Raw genomic sequence first — 24,553 nt, 5'->3', positions numbered from 1 at the left:
GATGTCAACAAAATTGTTTGGATTACTTGAACAATAGAGTTATTTGTTTATAAAGGATGCAGTACTGGGGAATAATAGCTTTACTTGTTGTGCAGTAATGGAGAATATGTTGGAGTTTTGGAGATGCTTTGTCCTTTGACTTCAACTCTTCCTTGAGATCCTCTTCTCACACGCAGATTCCTTCCATGGCAAGCTCTATGTAGGGTGTCACCGTTGTCAGTGGCTACTTCCCATCCTCTCAGTGAAAACGTTCCTATGCTCTGTCACAGCACGGCTAATCATCTGTCGGTTCTCAATCAGGTTGGAATAGAATCCATTGATTCTTTTGCGTCTGTCACTAACGCCCAGCCCTCAGGAGTTTGAAGCACGTCACAGTCATTCAATCCCAGAATCCTACTCGGAATACCACAGACAAGGTTTAGACTTTCCGGATTCTCATGAATGCCGCCATCAATCCGGCTTATACCACGAAGATTCTGTTGGGGAATCTAAGAGATATTCATTCAGTCTGATGTAGAACGGAGGTGGTTGTCAGGCACACGTTCATGGATTGAGGAAGGTGATGAGTGTCACGGATCATCACCTCCTTCACAATTAAGCGCGAATAAACATCTTAGATAAGAACAAGCGTGTTTGAATGGAAAACAAAGGAATTGTATTAAATCATCGAGACGCTGCAGAGCTCCTCACCCCCAACAATGGAGTTTAGAGACTCATGCCGTCACAAAGTATGTAATTCAGATCTGAAAATGTCATGAGGTACAAGATAAGTCTGTAAAAGTTGTTTAAATAGTAAACTAGTAACCTAGGTTTACAGAAAATGAATAAACTAAGATAATTGGTGCAGAAATCCACTTCTGGGGCCCACTTGGTGTGTGCTGGGGCTGAGACTAAAGCTTTCCACGTGTAAAGGCCTTTCTTGGCGTCAAACTTCAGATTATGACGTGTTTTGGGCGTTCAACTCCGGATCATGACGTTTTTCTGGCGTTTAACTCCAGACAGCAGCATGAACTTGGCGTTTAACGCCAAGTTACGTCGTCTATCCTCGCGCAAAGTATGGACTATTATATATTGCTAGAAAGCCCTGGATGTCTACTTTCCAACGCCGTTGAGAGCGCGCCAATTGGACTCCTGTAGCTCCAGAAAATCCATTTCGAGTGCAGGGAGGTCAGGATCCAACAGCATCAGCAGTCCTTTTTCAGCCTAAGTCAGATTTTTGCTCAGTTCCCTCAATTTCAGCCAGAAAATACCTGAAATCGCAGAAAAATACACACACTCATAGTAAAGTCCAGAAATATGATTTTTGCTTAAAAACTAATAATATTTAACTAAAAACTAATTGAAACATGCTAAAATCTACATGAAATTACCCCCAAAAAGCGTACAAAATATCCGCTCATCAGTGACCTCAATCACGATGGCTTCCAGTTTTGCATGCAACCTGTGTCGGCGTGGACAAATTGCTTAGTTCTTACCTGGGGACACACCGGTTTTGAGTGAAGATCATCATTCACCGTTGCCTCGTGAAACTCGTCACGATAGGGCATGACGGTCTGAAGGTCAGTGGCTGCCTTCCTGCGATCGCTTTCCCAGCAGCTTCAATAGACAAAACCAGCAGCGGATCCGTGGGGTGGTGGTAGTTGTTGTCATTTTGCTTCTCCCATCAGTTTAGTTTCTCATCTGCCATCGCTGTCAGCAGCCTTTCGGGCAAGTTAGCTTCCCTTGGCCATGTTTATTTATTTTAATTTATTTTTCGATTTCATTTACCTATCTTGAATCTATTGGTGAAAGTTTATGTTGTTGATGAAGTAATGTTATGTGTTAGTTGAATTGGATAATATTTTTGCGTTTTAAAATTATCATAAATAATTTTGTTGTTCAAAATTATAGTGACCTTATATTGTTGGTTTGACTTCAATTTCTAGGTAAGCATATGAGTAGTGAGCCATTTTTTTCTGCCGGAAAACATGACCGCTCTGATTTTGTTCCCTAATGTCATCTCTGATCGTCGAATTTGTTTGATCACTTTCAAGATATATTCGTCAACTTTGAGATAATCCTTTAATTATAATTTATGGCTTATGTTATTTGTTGCTCAAATTTATCGTAAAATGTTATTGATCGAAATGTCGGTAGGTTAGGCTTAGTATATATGATTGTTGGTGCTGTATCTGTAATGCTTGTGCTGTTGTTAGAAATTTGTGGGTGTAGTTGGCATTTGGAGGCTGTAAGGTTGTGGGAAGCAGCTTGGATTGCTTAAAATATGGGAAACAAAGGTTGTCTGTGCCAAAAACTTGAAATCTATTTGCATTGATCACGGGATACGGTGGTAGAAGACAGCGAAGGTGAGTGTTGTCACTGTGTACAACAAATTTGTTATCTCTATTATTCATGGTTCCTTATAGGTATTATTATGTGCCTTGCAGATAATAATGGCATCAACTAGCAAGTTTGGCGAGGAGCCACGTATGTGGAATGATCCAGTTGGAGATTACTGGATGGATGGCAATATTGGTGTTTCGAATCAACAGGTATGATGTGTCTACCTTTGTAATTCGTATGTGTAAAGTGGGGGTCGATTAGAAGTAGCTGGATATGTGCATTTGGAGCGGTTGTCATAGTTAATTTGGAATTCGTAATCGTGTCATTTTTCGAATTTCATAAATGAGTTTGGGTGGACTGATTACGGACTTGTTATTATGGGTAGTTGGTTCGAGGATTATGTTCCGAGAAATGTTATTTTATATGTTGACGATAATGTCACGGATCTGATATCTAGGATAACAGGTAGGTTGGTCTTCTTTTTGTTAAGGAGGCCGCGACTGCAGTATGTGAAGATGGTGGATAAGCCGGGACGGATATTTGCTTGAAGTTGGGGGGGTAAAATTTAAGAAAAAAATATAACACAGCATATATAATAATACATCTGTGCTCCCATGGATCATCAGAGATCCAAAAAAGTGGACTGGATCATTGTAATGCATGTGGTGTTTTTGGAAGTTTGTGTATGTAGTTGGCAAGTGGAGGCTGTGAGGATGTTGGAAGCATGTTGGATAGTAGATGAGGTGATAAAGTAAGGGTTTTTGATCGACGTAAGTGGCATATTTTTTCATTGATCAGGTGATACAGTTTTGAGGCGGGCAAGTTGAGTGTAGTAACTGTGTCAAGGATGTTTGTGCAATCCCTAGTTTATTATTTGTTATAGTTTGACATGTTTGTCTTTCAGGTAATAATGGCATCAAGTAGCAAGTTTTGCAAGGATGCATGTATGTGGAATGAGCCTTTTGCGGATTATTGGATGGAGGGCAATGCTGGTTTGTCGAATCCACAGGTACGATGGGTATACGTGGCATTTTGTTTTTATAGTGTGTGAGTGGGATTGAATTGGATGGGAATGGTCTGTTACACCATTTCAGTGGTATTGTTCATGCAGTTAGTTGGTTGCACTCTTAGCAGGTGTGAGGGTTATGTTGTGAGAACTAATATTCTATGTGGTGACTAGGATGTGACGCATCTGATGCGTAGAAGAAATGCTACTCTTGGTGTTTTTTTGTTAATTTAACCGTGGCTGTAGTATTTGTTAAGTTTGCAGTTTTGAACTTTCACATTTTAAAGAAATATGCACTACTTGTGTTTGTGATAATGAGCCTCGACAAGCATATCCTTTATTAAATAGATTGGCATTAACATGTACTAGTGGCCAACCATTATGATTATTGGGTAAACTGTATGTTAAATTATAACATGATAATGTTTATTAAATTAAATTAATAATCCTGAAAGGAGTTTTCCAGTTCAAGTTTTCAGGGTTGAATTAATAACCAAATTAGTATCTATGAACATTGCATTTGCAAAATATACTTTGAGACTAATTTAAATTGCAAGGCTTTGATGTTATTTAGTGTTAATATGCATGGATATGCAATATTTAAACAGAACGCATTCCACATAATGCAAGCTGGTAGCGAAATGTTTGTCTTATTCTTTCAGGACACAATGTTTGATACGAAAGTGGAGGAAGATGCTGAGTTATCCGATTGGGAAGGAAGGAGGGCTTCAATGTTGCCCGGTTTTTTGGGTTTGGATGGGTTGCGAGCAGAAGATGTTCTTGCAATGGAGTTTTCTTCACCTCATGAGGCAGGCGGCTTCTATAACAATTACAGCCGACTAAAGGGCTTTGCATCAAGGCGAGGCAAGACGGTTTGAAACACTGCCGGAGAGATAGTGCGGTACACATTTGTTTGTAATAGGCAAGGATTTCGAGAGAAGAAATGGTTGGAAAAGGTTGATCGCAAAAGGGAGTATAAGGTAGTAACCCGATGCGGATGCATGGCGGAGATGAGAATAAAGAGGAAAGACGGTAGTGGGAGGTGGTATGTCTCGCGTTTTGTCGAGGAGCATAACCACGAACTTGCGTATGGGAAGCTTATTGATTATCTGCGGTCACACAGGAAGATATCTAAGGTAGAAGTTACTCAGCTAACAAGCATGAGGGAGATTGGGATTAGCATACCTAAGATTTATGAGTCTTTCGCAGCACAACTAGGGGGCTTTAATCTGGTAACATTCAGTGCAGCTATTAGGTACTTGAAAGGTCTGGCATGCATGGATGGGAAAATGTTTTAGCGGTACAAGTTGGGGGCAGGGCAACACCTATGCAACTTGTTTTGGAGCGACGGTCGTTGTCAGGAAGATTATGGGATATTCGGCGATGTGTTAGCATTCGACGCTACGTATGGCCGCAACAAGTACAACCTAGCCATTGTAGTCTTTTCCGGAGTAAACCACCACAACCAGACATGCGTATTCGGAGCAGCAATGGTCTCTTGCGAATCGCAAGAGTCATATATTTGGATTCTTCACTAGTTTCTGGAATGCATGCAAGGTAAGGCACCGCAGTCAGTCATCACGGATGGCGACCCGGCCATGCGGATAGCAATCCAGTCCGTATTTCCTGACGCACATCATCGGTTGTGTGCCTGGCATCTGCTGAGGAATGCGATTGCTAACATAAGCGACCCGAGATTCACACAAATGTTTAGACACTGCATGCTGGCAGATATGGAAATTGATGAGTTCGAAGCACATTGGGAGGCAATGCTCAATGAGTGCAGTGTTAGGGAGGTTGAGTGGGTTAAGGACTTGTACACCAAAAAGCACGCTTGGACGACCGCATATATCCGTGATATATTTTTTGCTGAAGTACGCACTACCTCTAGGTGCAAGTCACTACATGCCAAACTAGGGAGGTTTGTTGAGAGCAGGTACGGGGTGTTAGAATTTGTCAAAAATTTTCAAAGGTGTGTGAATTTTCTGCGTGACACCGAGGACTATGGCTGGAAGTGAGCTGAGCTGAGCCGAGCTAGACCAAGCTCAAGCTCGGCTCACCAAAATTAAGCTTAGCTCACGGCTCAACTCATTAACAATCGAGCCTATTTCTTAAGCTCAAACTCGACTCAACGAAAGCTCACGAGCTGGCTCAAATAATAGAAACATAAATACAAAATCTATAATTTTATATCAATAAATTATAACTTATATATTTTAAAAATATTTAAAAAGAACAATTTTATATATTGTTTGTTTATCTATCAATAAATATAAATTTTTTATTTATGTCCTACACCAAATCATATGTAATAAATAAATATAAAATTTTAAATAATTAAGATCATTAATATATATAATTATATATTACTATTTCATATGTATATATATAATCGAGCCAGCTCACGAGCTAATAAGCTGAGCTTATCCAAGCTCAAGCTCGGCGCATTTAATTTATGAGCTCAATTCCAGGATCAAGCTTGGCTCACCAGCTCACGAGCTTAGCTTATCGAGCTATTAACGAGTCGAGCTCGAGCTGGCTTAACTCATTTCCAGCCCTACCGAGGATGAGCTAGACTTTCGTTCATGGTACGGAACACCTGTGCTACAAACAGAGTTTGTTGAGCTGGAAAAGTCCGGATGGATGATGTTCAACCGCGAAATGTTTCTCAGATTCCGGGATAGCTTGAAACAGTGTGTTCGTGTTAGAATATATGAATTTAATGACACTAAGAACCCTCATGCATATACTCTCCAGAAGTATCGGAGGCCTGAGATGAATTGGAAGGTTTATAGGGACCCTATCTCGAACTGATTTACTTGCACCTGCATGCGTATGGAGTCGTTTGGTATTCCTTGTGTGCATATCCTTTCCGTGTGTGTTAGGCTTGACTTAGTAGAAATCCCTGAAAGCCTAGTGCTGCGTAGGTGGTCTAAGGATGCCAAAATGGAGATCCATAACCAATGTGTTGAGCAACACACTGCTGACTGAAGTGTGACTTATAGGACACGATTGGGTACTTTCTCCCAGCTATGTAAGTGTTTAGGGCGCGTTGCTTGCATGAGTGATGAAGACTTCAAGCTTTACTCAAAGAAGCTTCTGAGTGATGCTCTCTTCCTTGAAATAAAGTACGGCCTTAGACCATCAACGAATGATATAACAACAGCAAAAGATTGCGGGGTGAAGGACCCCATTCGTGTTAGAACAAAAGGCACGGGTCGGATGAGTCAAGCAGGCGGTTCTGCGCCGAAAACCAAAAGAAAGTGTAGCACATGCGGGAAGCTAGGGCACCGGAGGACTAGATGCCCCAACGGAGGCGCGCAACCTTCAGCGAGGAATGATAAATCACCTGCTGGGAGAAATAAACGCAAGCGATCAAAGGTTACCACCTAACTTATTCCTGCATGGACTATTTACTATGACACGTGACCAATAAAACTAACTCTATCGAACGGTTCAATATTAATGCCATTTAAATCTTTGAACTAAACTAAATGCTGTTCTGGAGCAGCAGTATTTATTTCATTATTATGTGTCTCAATGTTTTTTTGTCAAATATTCAGAAAATAAGGCTGTGGGTAAAGAAGATACACTAGTGATTAATGCACGTAGGGCATTCTTGATGTGTTATTTTTTTGTTTCCCATTGAACTGTATGTTAACATGTAACTTGTTTTGCCGACATATGCTATGGTCTTGACGATGGGGAAAAAGCAGTCCTCGTCGTAATAAAATTAAAGTCACAACTTACTTCTGGGCTTTTCTTAATGCAGAATCTTTCCAAATTGTTCATGCTAATTACCGTGTGCATAAGCATGAATTAGCCACTACAATGTTCATGCTGCAATACCATCCGTTATCATTGCATTATGTTGGTGTTAACAGGTGTGTGGTTTGACGTTCTTGTTAATGCAATAGGTACCCATCGTTGTCCCAGATAAATCACAGCCTGAAAATCCATGTCAAGTCGGAAGCGACATATGGGAACAATTTTCGCATGGAGACGCCTGACGACGGTCGACTGAATTGTGAGCTGTTATTCCAAGTATGATGTTAACGAGAACATGTTAGCCTGAAACCGCTTTTTATCTGAGTACTTATGTATGCATATCGGGATATTGTTATTAATAAACCGATAACTCTAATTTGTATGTTATGTAATGGCTATAATTTTAGACTCTACTCCTACTCCCTTTTATTGGTAAGAACACAAGCTCCCTTGTGGATTCGAATTATAAATTCCATTATCGACGGGATTGTGCTGATTAGTTGGATTTTCTGTGCAGTTACCCAATGATTTTGACCTTCTGCGTGGATAATCGATGCATGAAGCTATTGATTTTGGTAATGTAAACCATGATGTGTTCCCATATTGGCCCAAATGTAACATAAATCTTGCATGAAGGTAGCCTTGCACTCATTTGGGTTGATTGATATTTATATCTTCAACGTGAAAACTGGTAAACCGTTTCACATGAGGTCATTTGTCCAGAAACCTAATGATCGGTGTTTCAATGGTCCACGAATACAAATATCCAGATTCTTTATTTTAATTATATGTATTTATACATGTATAATAAAACAATTCATTAAATGTAAATTTTCTAATATTAATTTTTTTTTCTTTTCGTAAACCATAAATAATCTTAATTTTTATTTTAATTGGTTTGAAAAATTTATATTTGTAAGATTCAGAAATAATCAAGCCCCTTCAACACTGTTATCATTATCAAATGTTCGTTAAATCCAAAAGCGTGTGAATTGTTCTAAGAGAATTCATTATTGTTAAATTTTACAATAGTCTATAGTTTCAAAGCAATTAAATTGAAATTTAAGAATTTTTTTCTTTATGAGATCAAAAAATCTTTAATCTTAGATATCTTGAATTTAATAAATAATTTTATTAATCATATATAAATAAATATTCGTTATATTTAAATTATATTATTAGTTTAGTAATAATTAATTAATATTAAACAAAATAATCTATCGTTATTTATAGTAAACTAATCTTGATTGTTTCCTAAATATTATTGATATAATTAATACTGCTAAGTATTTTATCTTCTAAAAATGAACGAGTGGAAATTTTAGAATTTTTTACAAACAAGTTTTAGGTTCTAACACAATAAACAAATTCTTATTCTCAACGAAGTACTTTAAAATTTAAAATTACAACTAAATTTTATTCCCAAACTCTTTTTATGATTTTCATTTCATACCATAATAATGCTGCACAGATTCTATACCAACAATTGGATATCATTCTTATAGCTTATCCTAATTAACATGACCAAAATCAACTGAAAGTTTTTATCCCTTTTCTTGTTCAATCACCATGTAACAAACGGAAAGTGGGGACAGGTCCTGCTATTAATTTTAAACTAGCAATAACTTCATTCATTAATAAACTTCATATGGTTCACATAGTTTTCCAAGCAAAAGAAGCCAAACATATATGCCATCAAGGCCAAGCAAAATGCCACAACCTGGGTACAAATTCGTATTGGCCATATACCCCCTTTCAATGACAGTTGGCGTAAGTTGGGGGGTGTGGATATTATGCTCTAGTCTGTCGACAGGACCACTAGCATCCACACACAAAAGTGGCCATCCTACACATATAGAAGCAGACATACATATACTACACTATACCAATAGAAATTAACGACATGACTAAAATGATTTCTACTTCGAAAACAGTTTCCAGGAATAATATCAAACGTTTATCTATAACAAAATGCTCCAGAGTTGTATCGTTTGCCCAAATGTGAAAAGTGTTTCACTCCTTAATGCGAATAAGCTTCCTCCACGCTGCGTCTGCCTTCGAGACCACTGTTGCCCTGACCTCGTTACAATCCAAAAGAACAATTTTCGTTGCGGTTTTCATCCTTAATTTTAGCCGGTCCATCTGCTTGTAACGAACGGAAACGGTAAAAGGGCATGTGCTATATTTGTTACGAAAGGTGCTGCCTTTGTTCCAAATCCAGGCACATTTCATGAATGTCTCTTCGTAGATAGTGTGATTAATGCTTCTTGAAAAATTAATTTACATACATACCTCCAACAGCTTCACTGCGAGGAGAAGTAGTCCATCATGTTAGGGCTTCGGATCTTCAGTTAGGTTTTCTCCCTGACCAGCATTAGCGCTCTGTACCCAAAATCGAGTTAAAAAAACAAAATAACCACCTAGCGTTTCGAAAAAGTTAAGAGGATACAACAATAAAGGGAAGCGTCATTCGTACCACGTTCATCGTTAGCTCTAGATTAAGCGTCGACGTTCCATCTGCGACCAAGACGCTTCGGACGGTTCCCATATCTATCGTGGGTACAACACTGGAAGACAAGGTATACATTGTTAGTAAATAACACAAACTGCATAAACATGAAGAAAGACAATATTTTGACAACCCAATTAGGGCGAAGAAGATGTTAGCTTCTAAATACCAACATTAGAGAAGCAATATACAGGAAAGAAAACATAACTAACGCATCATTGGTGTCAGGATCGTGGGAGTCTTCCAGCTGATGCTCATAGTCGTCCATTCCCGCCATTTGCTGTTTGAGGCTAATGTATGCCTTTCCGAATTGGTAGGAGTACCGGGGTTAGGCATCCTTTAGCTTGTGTGTTCCCCACTTGGTTCAGCTAAGATTTGATTTTATAGAGATCTCTTGAGTGAAGTGTGGGTGCCAAAATTGATTGATGTGACCCTTTCAGGTTGACCCACCTAGTTCTGTGCTACCAACCCCAAGCCAATCTATGTGGAAATACTCCTTATTGTTCACAATAGACTCCTTATATCCCTTGATATTGTTAAGAAAATGAATAGTCATGCCTTTTAGAGGTTGGCATTTTCAACGGGTGGATGACACAAATAAACCCTCCTTTAGGTCCATGGATGGAACGAAGAGATTCCCTTGATGCACGAACATTTCATAAATAATAGAACTTAAATTAAAGTGAAATTTAATCTACATAAACCATTAGACATGGTCTAATATTCATTCAAATCCAATTAGAAGGCTTCACTATAATTATAAATAAATTTTTAACGGTTTAATGAAATTGTATTTCATCAATTCTGATAATAATAATTCCCAAAAAAAAATTTTAGTTTGAAAGAAATTTGGGACAAATTTATAATTTAAAGGATTTGTTCAATGCGGTTTAATAAAATCACAAGTGGATAAAAAGTAATGCTGTTTGCTTTGATACGATAATAAATTTATACCTGCCGATACAATAATAACGTAGACAAATAAAAAAACGATATCAATAATTTACTAATATTTCCATGTCATAATTTAAAATTTCTTTTTTTATATTTTTCCCGATATCATTATTTAACAAAAATATCCTTATAATTTAATTAAAGAAAAATGATTTTAATATAATTATACAAAAAGACTTAATTATCATTCTCTTCGTATTGGACATAAACTATCTTTAAATTAATTAAAATTCAGAATTCAATTAGTTCTAATTGATATTTTAAATTTTAAATAATTTATATTAACGGAACAAAAAAGTATATTAAAAAAATATTCACTTGGGTTCATGTTCTTGGGCTCTTCCCACCACTTCCTTCGCTCTCCCATACGAGAGGAAAAAGAAGAATAAGAAGCCTTCTAACAAGGACCATATTTGTAATAACTCGACCGGCCCGGCCTATTCGGCCAGAAAATCGATGAACCTGTGGTCTGGCCGGTTCGGTTGGAGCTTTTAATAGAAGAAATATTCAAACCGCTTAAAACCGGGCGGCACGAGACAAACCGGACAAAATCGGCTGGTCCTATGGTGCTCCCAATATCCAAAAAATGCATACAGGGAGTGTAGAACCTAGGTCTCCTTGGGAGGTTCGAATAAGTAACGCCACCAAGCTGGGGTATTCACTTGTAATTCTATATGCTAATCAATCTATATATTATATAACACGACTGGTTGAATCAGTGACCCAGTGACCCAGTTACTTGACCGGTTCGACAACTGATTCGGTCCTGAGAACTATGAGAGGAACACTATAGAAAAGAGACTCGATTCCCAACTCAAGAGTTCAATGGGGTTGTGAGTGGGGTTGGGGTCTTTTCAGATTTTAACCTTAATGGCGGGTAATCGGGTCTAAACCAACACGGTAACCGTATCATATCTTAGTCAAAACGACCAAAAATTTTAACATATATTTCATTTTTCTATTAGACAACGATAAATTACTATTAATATGTGTACCGTGCTTACTGTACTTTTTGACATATTAAGATAAAAATATTAATATCTTTTTTTAAACCTTATATTCCCTGAGTAGGTTCAATCCACGTGGAAACGATCTTTACGGACCACATTTTGATCGAACTACAATGAATTACTACAGGCTAACCCTAAACGCTACCGCACGAATGCATGTCATGTGGTAGGCAACACCATCTTGTGCCCGCAGGCAGCTCAGGCGATTAGTTATCCTCCCGGAGGTACTTGTGATGTGGCTAGATTGCCAATTAATCATACTTGCCAGTTCCGAAGTGGTGTTCGAACCGGTCAAGTCACCGGGTCACTGGGATATTGGTTCAACCGGTTTGACCCTGGATGAACCGATTAATCGAGGCCTATGTAAATAAAAAACAAAATTGTTGTAAAAAAATTAAAACAAAAATTTCAAAGACATAATAATAAATTCATTATTTTAAGAGTGACTGAGTTTATAACTAAAATTGTAATAAATTAAATAAAAGTAATTTAATTCCTGAAAGATATTTACATGTATGGTAATTTGCATACATATTTATGACAAGCCTAATAGCCTGGGGTTGTGAATATCATGTTTTTTTCTTGACTAGGGTGGTGCGAACCGAAACATCAACAGTTTGGAAAAATTTCTAAACTCACACCAGAAGGTTGGTATGCGAAATTGTGATCATCAATGGCGCCATCAACATGGTACGCTCATTGCAATCTCAACTCTCTATCACAACTCCGCACAACTAACCAGCAAGTGCACTGGGTCGTCCAAGTAATAAACCTTACGCGAGTAAGGGTCGATCCCACGGAGATTGCTGGTATGAAGCAAGCTATGGTCACCTTGTAAATCTTAGTCAGGCAGACTCAAATGGGTATGGGTGATGAATGAAACATAAAGATAAAGATAGAGATACTTATGTATATCATTGGTGAGAGCTTCAGATAAGCGTATGAAGATGCTTTGTCCCTTCCGTCTCTCTGCTTTCCTACTGTCTTCATCCAATCCTTCTTACTCCTTTCCATGGCAAGCTTATGCAAGGGTTTCACTGTTGTCAGTGGCTACCTCCCATCCTCTCAGTGGAAATGTTCAACGCACCCTGTCACGGCACGGCTATCCATTTGTCGGTTCTCAATCAGGCCGGAATAGAATCCAGTGATTCTTTTGCGTCTGTCACTAACGCCCCGCCCTCAGGAGTTTGAAGCACGTCACAGTCATTCAATCATTGAATCCTACTCAGAATACCACAGACAAGGTTAGACCTTCCGGATTCTCTTGAATGCCGCCATCAGTTCTTGCCTATACCACGAAGACTCTGATCTCACGGAATGGCTGGCTCGTTTGTCAGGCGAGCGCTCGGTTGTCAGGCGATCAACCATGCATCGTGTATCAGGAATCCAATAGATATTCACTCAATCTAAGGTAGAACGGAGGTGGTTGTCAGTCACACGTTCATAGGTGAGAATGATGATGAGTGTCACGGATCATCACATTCATCAAGTTGAAGAACAAGTGATATCTTGGAACAAGAACAAGCTGAATTGAATAGAAGAACAATAGTAATTGCATTGATACTCGAGGTACAGCAGAGCTCCACACCTTAATCTATGGTGTGTAGAAACTCCACCGTTGAAAATACATAAGAACAAGGTCTAGGCATGGCCGTGAGGCCAGCCCCCAAATGATCTAAGAACTAGATGTCCAAAGATGATCTAGAGATCTAAAGTGATCAAAAGATGAAAATACAATAGTAAAAGGTCCTATTTATAGGGAACTAGTAGCTTAAGAATTACAAAGATGAGTAAATGACATAAAAATCCACTTCCGGGCCCACTTGGTGTGTGCTTGGGCTGAGCAATGAAGCATTTTCGTGTAGAGACTCTTCTTGGAGTTAAACGCCAGCTTTTGTGCCAGTTTGGGCGTTTAACTCCCACTTTGGTGCCAGTTCCGGCGTTTAACGCTGGGAAATCTGAAGGTGACTTTGAACGCCGGTTTGGGCCATCAAATCTTGGGCAAAGTATGAACTATCATATATTGCTGGAAAGCCCAGGATGTCTACTTTTCAACGCCGTTGAGAGCGCGCCAATTGGGCTTCTGTAGCTCCAGAAAATCCACTTCGAGTGCAGGGAGGTCAGAATCCAACAGCATCTGCAGTCCTTTTCAGTCTCTGAATCAGATTTTTGCTCAGGTCTCTCAATTTCAGCCAGAAAATACCTGAAATCACAGAAAAATACACAAACTCATAGTAAAGTCCAGAAAAGTGAATTTTAACTAAAAACTAATAAAAATATACTAAAAACTAACTAGATCATACTAAAAACATACTAAAAACAATGCAAAAAAGCGTATAAATTATCCGCTCATCACAACACCAAACTTAAGTTGTTGCTTGTCCTCAAGCAACTAAAAATCAAATACGATAAAAAGAAGAGAATATGCAATGAATTCCAAAAACATCTATGAAGATCAGTATTAATTAGATGAGCGGGGCTTTTAGCTTTTTGCCTCTGAATAGTTTTGGCATCTCACTCTATCCTTTGAAATTCAGAATGATTGGCTTCTTTAGGAACTCAGAATCCGGATAGTGTTATTGATTCTCCTAGTTAAGTATGATGATTCTTGAACACAGCTACTTTATGAGTCTTGGCCGTGGCCCAAAGCACTCTGTCTTCCAGTATTACCACCGGATACATACATGCCACAGACACATCATTGGGTGAACCTTTTCAGATTGTGACTCAGCTTTGCTAGAGTCCCCAATTAGAGGTGTCCAGGGTTCTTAAACACACTCTTTTTATCTTGGATCACAACTTTATTTCTTTCTTTTTCTTTCTTTTTCTCTTTCTCCCTTTTTTTTCGTTTTTTTTTCTTTTTTTTCGCTTCTCCCTTTTTTTTTTGTATTCACTGCTTTTTCTTGCTTCAAGAATCATTTTTATGATTTTTCAGATCCTCAGTAACATGTCTCCTTTTTCATCATTCTTTCAAGAGCCAACATTCATGAACCACAAATTCAAAAGACATATGCACTGTTTAAGCATACATTCAGAAAACAAAAGTATTGCCACCACATCAAAATAATTAATCTGTTATAAAATTCAAAATTCATGCAATTCTTCTCTTTTCAATTAAGAACATTGTTTATTTAAGAAAGGTGATGGATTCATAGGACATTCATAACTTTAAGGCATAGACACTAAGACACTAATGATCATAAGACACAAACATAAGCATAAGCATGAAAATTCGAAAAACAAGAAAATAAAGAACAAGGAGATTAAAGAACGGGTCCACCTTAGTGATGGCGGCTTGTTCTTCCTCTTGAAGGTCTTATGGAGTGCTTGAGCTCCTCAATGTCTCTTCCTTGTCTTTGTTGCTCCTCTCTCATGATTCTTTGATCTTCTCTAATTTCATGGAGGAGGATGCAATGTTCTTGGTGCTCCACCCTTAGTTGTCCCATGTTGGAACTCAATTCTCCTAGGGAGGTGTTAATTTGCTCCCAATAGTCTTGTGGAGGAAAGTGCATCCCTTGAGGCATCTCAGGGATCTCATGATGAGAGGGGTCTCTTGTTTGCTCCATCCTTTTCTTAGTGATGGGCTTGTCCTCATCAATGAGGATGTCTCCTTCTATGTCAACTCCTACTGAATAACAGAGGTGACAAATGAGATGAGGAAAGGCTAACCTTGCCAAGGTAGAGGACTTGTCCGCCACCTTATAGAGTTCTTGGGCTATAACCTCATGAACTTCTACTTCTTCTCCAATCATGATGCTATGAATCATGATGGCTCGGTCTAGAGTAACTTCGGACCGGTTGCTAGTGGGAATGATTGAGCGTTGGATAAACTCCAACCATCCTCTAGCCACGGGCTTGAGGTCATGCCTTCTTAGTTGAACTGGCTTTCCTCTTGAATCTCTCTTCCATTGGGCGCCCTCTTCACAAATGTCAGTGAGGACTTGGTCCAACCTTTGATCAAAGTTGACCCTTCTTGTGTAAGGATGTTCATCTCCTTGCATCATGGGCAAGTTGAATGCCAACCTCACATTTTCCGGACTAAAATCTAAGTATTTTCCCCGAACCATTGTAAGCCAATTCTTTGGGTTCGGGTTCACACTTTGATCATGGCTCTTGGTGATCCATGCATTCGCATAGAACTCTTGAACCATTAAGATTCCGACTTGTTGAATGGGGTTGGTGAGAACTTCCCAACCTCTTCTTCGAATCTCATGTCGGATCTCCGGATATTCACTCTTTTTGAGTTTAAAAGGGACCTCGGGGATCACCTTCTTCAAGGCCACAACTTCATAGAAGTGGTCTTGATGAACCCTTGAGATGAATCTCTCCATCTCCCATGACTCGGAGGTGGAAGCTTTTGCCTTCCCTTTCCTCTTTCTAGAGATTTCTCCGGCCTTGGATGCCATAAATGGTTATGGAAAAACGAAAAGCAACGCTTTTACCACACCAAACTTAAAAGGTTTGCTCGTCCTCGAGCAAAAGAAGAAAGAATAGAGGAGAAGAAGAAGAAAATGGAGGAGATGGAGGAGGTTGTGTGGTTCGGCCAAAAGGGGGAAGAAGTAGTGTTTAGGGTGTGTGAAAATGAAGGAGTGAAGATGGGTTTATATAGGGGTGAAGGGAGGGGTAGGGTTCGGCCATTATGGGTGGGTTTGGGAGGGAAAGTGGTTTGAATTTGAATGGTGGGGTAGGTGGGGTTTTATGAAGGATGGATGTGAGTGGTGAAGAGAAAGATGGGATTTGATAGGTGAAGGGTTTTTTGGGGAAGAGGTATTGAGGTGATTGGTGAATGGGTGAAGAAAAAAGAGGGTGGTGGGGTTGGTGGGGATCCTGTGGGGTCCACAGATCCTGAGGTGTCAAGGAAAAGTCATCCCTGCACCAAATGGCATGCAAAAATGCGTTTTGAGCCAATTCTGGCGTTAAACGCCGGGCTGGTGCCCATTTCTGGCGTTTAACGCCAGGTTCTTGCCCTTTCCTGGCATTTAACGCCAGTCTGGTGCCCCTTTCTGGCGTTAAACGCCCAGAATGGTGCCAGACTGGGCGTTAAACGCCCATCTGCTAGCCTTACTGGCGTTTAAACGCCAGTAGGTTCTTCCTCCAGGGTGTGCTATTTTTCTTCCTGTTTTTCATTCTGTTTTTGCTTTTTCAATTGATTTTGTGACTTCTCATGATCATCAACCTACAGAAAACATAAAATAACAAAGGAAAATAGATAAAATATGACATTGGGTTGCCTCCCAACAAACGCTTCTTTAATGTCAGTAGCTTGACAGAGGGCTCTCATGGAGCCTCACAAATGCTCAGAGCAATGTTGGAACCTCCCAACACCAAACTTAGAGTTTGAATGTGGGGGTTCAACACCAAACTTAGAGTTTGGTTGTGGCCTCCCAACACCAAACTTAGAGTTTGACTGTGGGGGCTCTATTTGACTCTGATTTGAGAGAAGCTCTTCATGCTTCCTCTCCATGGTGACAGAGGGATATCCTTGAGCCTTAAACACAAAGGATTCTTCATTCACTTGAATGATCAGTTCACCTCCATCAACATCAATCACAGCCTTTGCTGTGGCTAGGAAGGGTCTGCCAAGGATGATAGATTCATCCCTGCACTTTCCAGTCTCTAGGACTATGAAATCAGCAGGGATGTAATGGTCTTCAATCTTCATCAAAACATCCTCTACAAGTCCATAAGCTTGTTTTCTTGAATTGTCTGCCATCTCTAGTGAGATTCTTGCAGCTTGCACCTCAAAGATCCCTAGCTTCTCCATTACAGAGAGAGGCATGAGGTTTACACTTGACCCTAAGTCACACAGAGCCTTCTTGAAGGTCATGGTGCCTATGGTACAAGGTATGGAGAACTTCCCAGGGTCCTGCCTCTTTTGAGGTAATTTCTACCTAGACAAGTCATCCAATTCTTTGGTGAGCAAAGGGGGTTCATCCTCCCAAGCCTCATTTCCAAATAACTTGTCATTTAGCTTCATGATTGCTCCAAGGTATTTAGCAACTTGCTCTTCAGTGACATACTCATCCTCTTCAGAGGAGGAATACTCATCAGAGCTCATGAAAGGCAGAAGCAAGTCCAATGGAATCTCTATGGTCTCATTTTGAGCCTCAGATTCCCATGGTTCCTCATTGGGGAACTCAGTGGAGGCCAGTGGACGTCCATTGAGGTCTTCCTCAGTGGCGTTCACTGCCTCTCCTTCCTCTCCAAATTCGGCCATGTTGATGGCCTTGCACTCTCCTTTTGGATTTTCTTCTGTATTGCTTGGGAGAGTACTAGGAGGGAGTTCAGTAACTTTCTTGCTCAGCTGTCCCACTTGTGCCTCCAAATTCCTAATGGAGGACCTTGTTTCAGTCATGAAACTTTGAGTGGTTTTGATTAGATCAGAGACCATGGTTGCTAAGTCAGAGTGGTTCTGCTTAGAATTCTCTGTCTGTTGCTGAGAAGATGATGGAAAAGGCTTTCCATTGCTAAACCTGTTTCTTCCACCATTATTGTTGTTGAAACCTTGTTGAGGTCTCTGTTGATCCTTCTATGAGAGATTTGGATGATTTCTCCATGAAGAATTATAGGTGTTTTCATAGGGTTCTCCCATGTAATTCACCTCTTCCATTGAAGGGTTCTCAGGATCATAAGCTTCTTCTTCAGATGAAGCATCCTTAGTACTGCTTGGTGCATTTTGCATTCTAGACATACTTTGAGAAATCAAATTGACTTGTTGAGTCAATATCTTGTTCTGAGCCACAATGGCATTCAGAGTATCAATCTCAAGAACTCCTTTCTTCTGATTTGTCCCATTGTTCACAGGATTCCTTTCAGAAGTGTACATGAATTGGTTATTTGCAACTATTTCAATTAGTTCTTGAGCTTCTGTAGGCGTCTTCTTCAGATGAAGAGATCCTCCAGCAGAGCTATCCAAAGACATCTTGGATAGTTCAGAGAGACCATCATAGAAAATACCTATGATGCTCCATTCAGAAAGCATGTCAGAAGGACATTTTCTGATCAATTGTTTGTATCTTTCCCAAGCTTCATAGAGGGATTCTCCATCCTTCTGTCTGAAGGTTTGGACTTCCACTCTAAGCTTACTCAATTTTTGAGGTGGAAAGAACTTTGCCAAGAAGGCATTGACTAGCTTTTCCCATGAGTCCAGGCTTTCTTTAGGTTGTGAGTCCAACCATGTCCTAGCTCTGTCTCTTACAGCAAAAGGGAATAGCATAAGTCTGTAGACCTCAGGGTCAACCCCATTAGTCTTGACAGTGTCACAGATTTGCAAGAATTCAGCTAAGAACTGATGAGGATCTTCCAATGGAAGTCCATGGAACTTGCAATTCTGTTGCATTAGAGAAACTAATTGAGGCTTAAGCTCAAAGTTGTTTGCTCCAATGGCAGGGATAGAGATGCTTCTCCCATAGAAGTCGGGAGTAGGTGCAGTAAAGTCACCCAGCACCTTCCTTGCATTGTTTGCATTGTTGTTGTTTTCGGCTGCCATGAGTTCTTCTTCTTTGAAGATTTCTGTTAGGTCCTCTACAGAGAGTTGTGCCTTAGCTTCTCTTAGCTTTCGCTTCAAGGTCCTCTCAGGTTCAGGGTCAGCTTCAACAAGAATGCCTTTGTCTTTGTTCCTGCTCATATGAAAGAGAAGAGAACAAGAAAATGTGGAATCCTCTATGTCACAGTATAGAGATTCCTTGAGGTGTCAGAGAAGAAGAAAATTAGAAGGAAGAGGTAGAAGAATTCGAACTTAATCAGATAGAGTTCGAATTGTGCATTGAGAAGGAGTGGTACTCCATAAATAGAAGGATGTGAGAAGAGAGGAAGAAATTTTTCGAAAATTAAGTGAAAGATTTTGAAAATATTTTGAAAAACTTTAATTGATTTTCGAAAACCAGGAGTGGGAAAGAAATCAAGTAATTTTTGAAAAAGATTTTGAAATTAGAATTTAAAAAGATATGATTGAAAACTATTTTGAAAAAGATGTGATTAAAAATATTTGATTGAAAAGTTATGGTTTTTTTTTAAAAGATATGATTGAAAAGATATGATTTGAAAACGATTTTAAAAAGATTTGATTTTAAAAATTAATGACTTGCCTAACAAGAAAAGATATGATTCAAACATTAAACCTTTCTCAACAGAAAAGGAAACATACTTGAATTGTTCAATCAAATCATTAATTGTTAGCAAGTATCTTTGAAAAAGGAAAGAAATTGATTTTGAAAAAGATTTGATTGAAAAGATATGATTTGAAAAAGATTTGATTTTGAAAAACTTTGAAAACTTGAAAAAAAATCTGAATTAAAAACAGAATCTTCCCTCTTATGCCATCCTGGTGTTAAACGCCCAGAATGGTGCACATTCTGGCGTTTAACGCCCAATGCACTACCTTTTTGGGCGTTAAACGCCCAGCCAGGCACCCTGGCTGGCGTTTAAACGCCAGTCTATCCTTCTTCACTGGGCGTTTTGAACGCCCAGCTTTTTCTGTGTAATTCCTCTGCTGCATGTTCTGAATCTTCAGTTCCCTGTACTATTGACTTGAAAATAGAACCAAGATCAAATAAACAATGCATGCAAGACACCAAACTTAAAATTAGACACTAGACTCAAACAAGAAACATAAAATATTTTTGGTTTTTATGATTTTGAAATTTTTTTGGATTTTTCGAAAATTAAGTGGAAAAGAAAATAAAGGTATCAAAATTCTTAATGAGAATTCCATGAATCATGCAATGTTAGTCTAAAGCTTTAGTCTAAAGAAATTAGACATGGCTAGCCAAGCTTCAGCAGGACATTACATTCAAGAGCTAAATTGATGAGAATCAATCAGCTTTGGTGATGATAAGAACATCACCTTGAAACACTAGATTTCATTCTTAAGAACTCTGAAAAAAAATACCTAATCTAAGCAACAAGATGAGCCGTCAGTTGTCCATACTCGAAACAATCCCCGGCAACGGCGCCAAAAACTTGGTATGCGAAATTGTGATCATCAATGGCGCCATCAACATGGTACGCTCATTGCAATCTCAACTCTCTATCACAACTCCGCACAACTAACCAGCAAGTGCACTGGGTCATCCAAGTAATAAACCTTACGCGAGTAAGGGTCGATCCCACGGAGATTGCTGGTATGAAGCAAGCTATGGTCACCTTGTAAATCTTAGTCAGGCAGACTCAAATGGGTATGGGTGATGAATGAAACATAAAGATAAAGATAGAGATACTTATGTATATCATTGGTGAGAGCTTCAGATAAGCGTATGAAGATGCTTTGTCCCTTTCGTCTCTCTGCTTTCCTACTGTCTTCATCCAATCCTTCTTACTCCTTTCCATGGCAAGCTTATGCAAGGGTTTCACCGTTGTCAGTGGCTACCTCCCATCCTCTCAGTGGAAATGTTCAACGCACCCTGTCACGGCACGGCTATCCATCTGTCGGTTCTCAATCAGGCCGGAATAGAATCCAGTGATTCTTTTGCGTCTGTCACTAACGCCCCGCCCTCAGGAGTTTGAAGCACGTCACAGTCATTCAATCATTGAATCCTACTCAGAATACCACAGACAAGGTTAGACCTTCCGGATTCTCTTGAATGCCGCCATCAGTTCTTGCCTATACCACGAAGACTCTGATCTCACGAAATGGCTGGCTCGTTTGTCAGGCGAGCGCTCGGTTGTTAGGCGATCAACCATGCATCGTGTATCAGGAATCCAAGAGATATTCACTCAATCTAAGGTAGAACGGAGGTGGTTGTCAGTCACACGTTCATAGGTGAGAATGATGATGAGTGTCACGGATCATCACATTCATCAAGTTGAAGAACAAGTGATATCTTGGAAAAAGAACAAGCTGAATTGAATAGAAGAACAATAGTAATTGCATTAATACTCGAGGTACAGCAGAGCTCCACACCTTAATCTATGGTGTGTAGAAACTCCACCGTTGAAAATACATAAGAACAAGGTCTAGGCATGGCTGTGAGGCCAGCCCCCAAATGATCTAAGAACTAGATGTCCAAAGATGATCTAGAGATCTAAAGTGATCAAAAGATGAAAATACAATAGTAAAAGGTCCTATTTATAGGGAATTAGTAGCTTAAGAATTACAAAGATGAGTAAATGACATAAAAATCCACTTCCGGGCCCACTTGGTGTGTGCTTGGGCTGAGCAATGAAGCATTTTCGTGTAGAGACTCTTCTTGGAGTTAAACGCCAGCTTTTGTGCCAGTTTGGGCGTTTAACTCCCACTTTGGTGCCAGTTCCGGCGTTTAACGCTAGGAAATCTGAAGGTGACTTTGAACGCCGGTTTGGGCCATCAAATCTTGGGCAAAGTATGGACTATCATATATTGCTGGAAAGCCCAGGATGTCTACTTTTCAACGCCGTTGAGAGCGCGCCAATTGGGCTTCTGTAGCTCCAGAAAATCTACTTCGAGTGCAGGGAGGTCAGAATCCAACAGCATCTGCAGTCCTTTTCAGTCTCTGAATCAGATTTTTGCTCAGGTCCCTCAATTTCAGCCAGAAAATACCTGAAATCACAGAAAAACACACAAACTCATAGTAAAGTCCAGAAAAGTGAATTTTAACTAAAAACTAATAAAAATATACTAAAAACTAACTAGATCATACTAAAAACATACTAAAAACAATGCCAAAAAGCGTATAAATTATCCGCTCATCAAAGGTCAAGTGTGTTTCACCGCGCTTGACTATTATTAACTTTTCCCCTCCGAGTTTTATCGATGCGCACAGGTTCGTTGCCTACTGCGGTTATCTACTCGGACCGGACCGGTTATGGTCGGAGGTTCCGGTGGAACCGGCCGGTCAGGATTGATTTTGCTAACAATTCAATTAATAGGAAATCCATTTTCCCATACACAGTGGAGTTTTTGTCAATTGGTCCCTTACTGTAAAAAAATTAATAGACGTAACATAATTGATTACACACGATACGTATTTGTTTACCCAGAGCAAGAGAAATTGGATAAAAGGTGACGTTGCATGTAATCCTCTCTTGAAGGAGTCGATGTTGAGATAAATTGTTTTTAAATTTAGAGTTGTAATGTAATTAAATTAACGTAAAATTATAGTTTGATTTTGAAACTAGTTGCAGAAGTGGGACAATCACATTTAACTATTTTAATTTCTAAAATGACCATTGCGCTCTCGTGACAAATAAATTTCCATTATATCTAATTTATTATCCAAGTTATTATATCTACGTTTTTCAAGGTTACACTTCAAATTTGCTTCCATTTTAGTAATGAAGATAAGTTCTGATTCAATTAAATTACACTAAACCCTCCTCTAAGTCTTATTAAAAATAAATTTAAATCAACAATGTCTTATGAGTAAAGCCTATGAAAATTTCTATAACAAACAATTCCTACAACACAATTTGCTTGCCACCAACATTCTTTCACCTTGGTATTCTTAATGTAAAAGAAAAATCGTTGGTCAAAGGTTTTACAATAGACGTGTTCAAGTGGACACACGAATACGATCTCCTCATGTCACATCCTTATATTTCCAATGATAAAGTGGTTCCTGACGTCAATCCATTAACGGGATTTGAACCCAAATCCCTCCACCTAGCAGGAGTCTGTGGGCCATCAATGACCATGGCTTTGCAAGCATACTCCGTGTGTACTCACATACCCTTGCTCCCATTCATGGAAATTAACTCACATAGCGTTCACCAATCGACTGGCCCAGGCCTGAAACTAACCCGGAACTAAACAGGACCAGGAGCCCTAACAGTGGAAATTCATTACACGTCAACAGATATTGCTGTATCAACTTGCCTAATCTTAGCTGATCCGGAAAGGGCAAGTTTGTCAAATAATGGCAGACCTATCATTCAAATAAAAAATTTGATGTGACGTGATTGAAGAGACAAGACGTTGTCTTCATGCTTTTTTGGGTGTTGTTATCGAAAATATCACTTTCAAAGCTTCCCCAGGAAGTCTCGTTAACCATACAAAGACATTATTTGTGTTGAATGGGGCGGAAGCAAAACCACTCAAAATTTCATTCCCCAAATCCTTCCACCCCAAATACCCCAGAAATACTAACTCAGCTACGCTTGTCCAGGCCCAATGGAGCGGGGCATGCAGAAGTTCACGTTTTTCGTTGTCACGAAGGGACACAACACGGGGGTATACGTCTCCTATGAAGAAGCCAACAGGCAGATCGTCAACCACCCCAAACCGGAGTACACCGGGTTCAATAGTTACGTCCTCGCACTTCACGCCTATGAATCAAGGATGGAAATGCTGCGGGCGGACAAAGAGGCCACTGCGGAAATTATGGCGGAGACAGGCACAGTGAAATCGCCGCCGCGGACACCCCGAACGCTCCCAACGTTCGATGGATGCGTTGCATCTGTTGTTGATGATAAAGTTCTGATATACCTTTCCATGAATGTAACCATATTTACAATTTAATACCTTATTAACAACGTACACATAGATTTATGAGAGACCAAACACTTCCATGTTTAGCATGTTTTCTTTTCATTTACAAGAGCACCATTGATTCCAGCAGATGAGTGTGCGTCGCATAACTTTGCCCTTAGCAACAGCATGGAGCTCTGGCTATTGATGTATTGCTACGACACTAAAATACCCAGCCCTTGTTTCTTCCGTGAGGAAAAATTCAACCGCCATCTCGGACCTCTTTATGCATTCAATGTTATAATCCCTGGAAACCCGTTTGGACTGCATGTCCGGGCGAAGGGTCAGTACACGTCCTTGGAGGATGATGCGAGGGAGGACGCTGCGTTCAGCATGTTGCGGGTCTTTTTAGCAAACACGGGTAATGAGGTCAGAGACTTCAACTACCTTCGGGCTAAGTCTTTGCAGAGGGAAATCGCGCATCATTAGGAAGAGATAACGAGGCTGGAGTCTAAGATACACATGCTTGAATCTATTCGCGACAATAGCCTTGATTGCATCACCCCATAAATTGAAGTTAAAATCATGGCAACTATCAAGAC

The 24,553-nt window shown here is 39.7% G+C and overlaps 1 non-coding gene across 1 annotated transcript; it reads left to right on the top strand.

Annotated features, from left to right (window-relative positions):
* Positions 1-18,545: 18,545 nt before the first annotated feature.
* Positions 18,546-18,653, top strand: LOC130978714 (small nucleolar RNA R71). The gene has a single exon (XR_009086332.1). It is a non-coding gene; the product is annotated as a small nucleolar RNA R71 (small nucleolar RNA).
* The last annotated feature ends 5,900 nt before the right edge of the window (positions 18,654-24,553 follow it).

The sequence above is a fragment of the Arachis stenosperma genome, chromosome 4 (genome assembly GCF_014773155.1).
Source record: "Arachis stenosperma cultivar V10309 chromosome 4, arast.V10309.gnm1.PFL2, whole genome shotgun sequence".
In the NCBI taxonomy this organism is placed as follows: Eukaryota; Viridiplantae; Streptophyta; class Magnoliopsida; order Fabales; family Fabaceae; genus Arachis; species Arachis stenosperma.
This window is presented reverse-complemented; position numbering and strand designations above follow the sequence as displayed.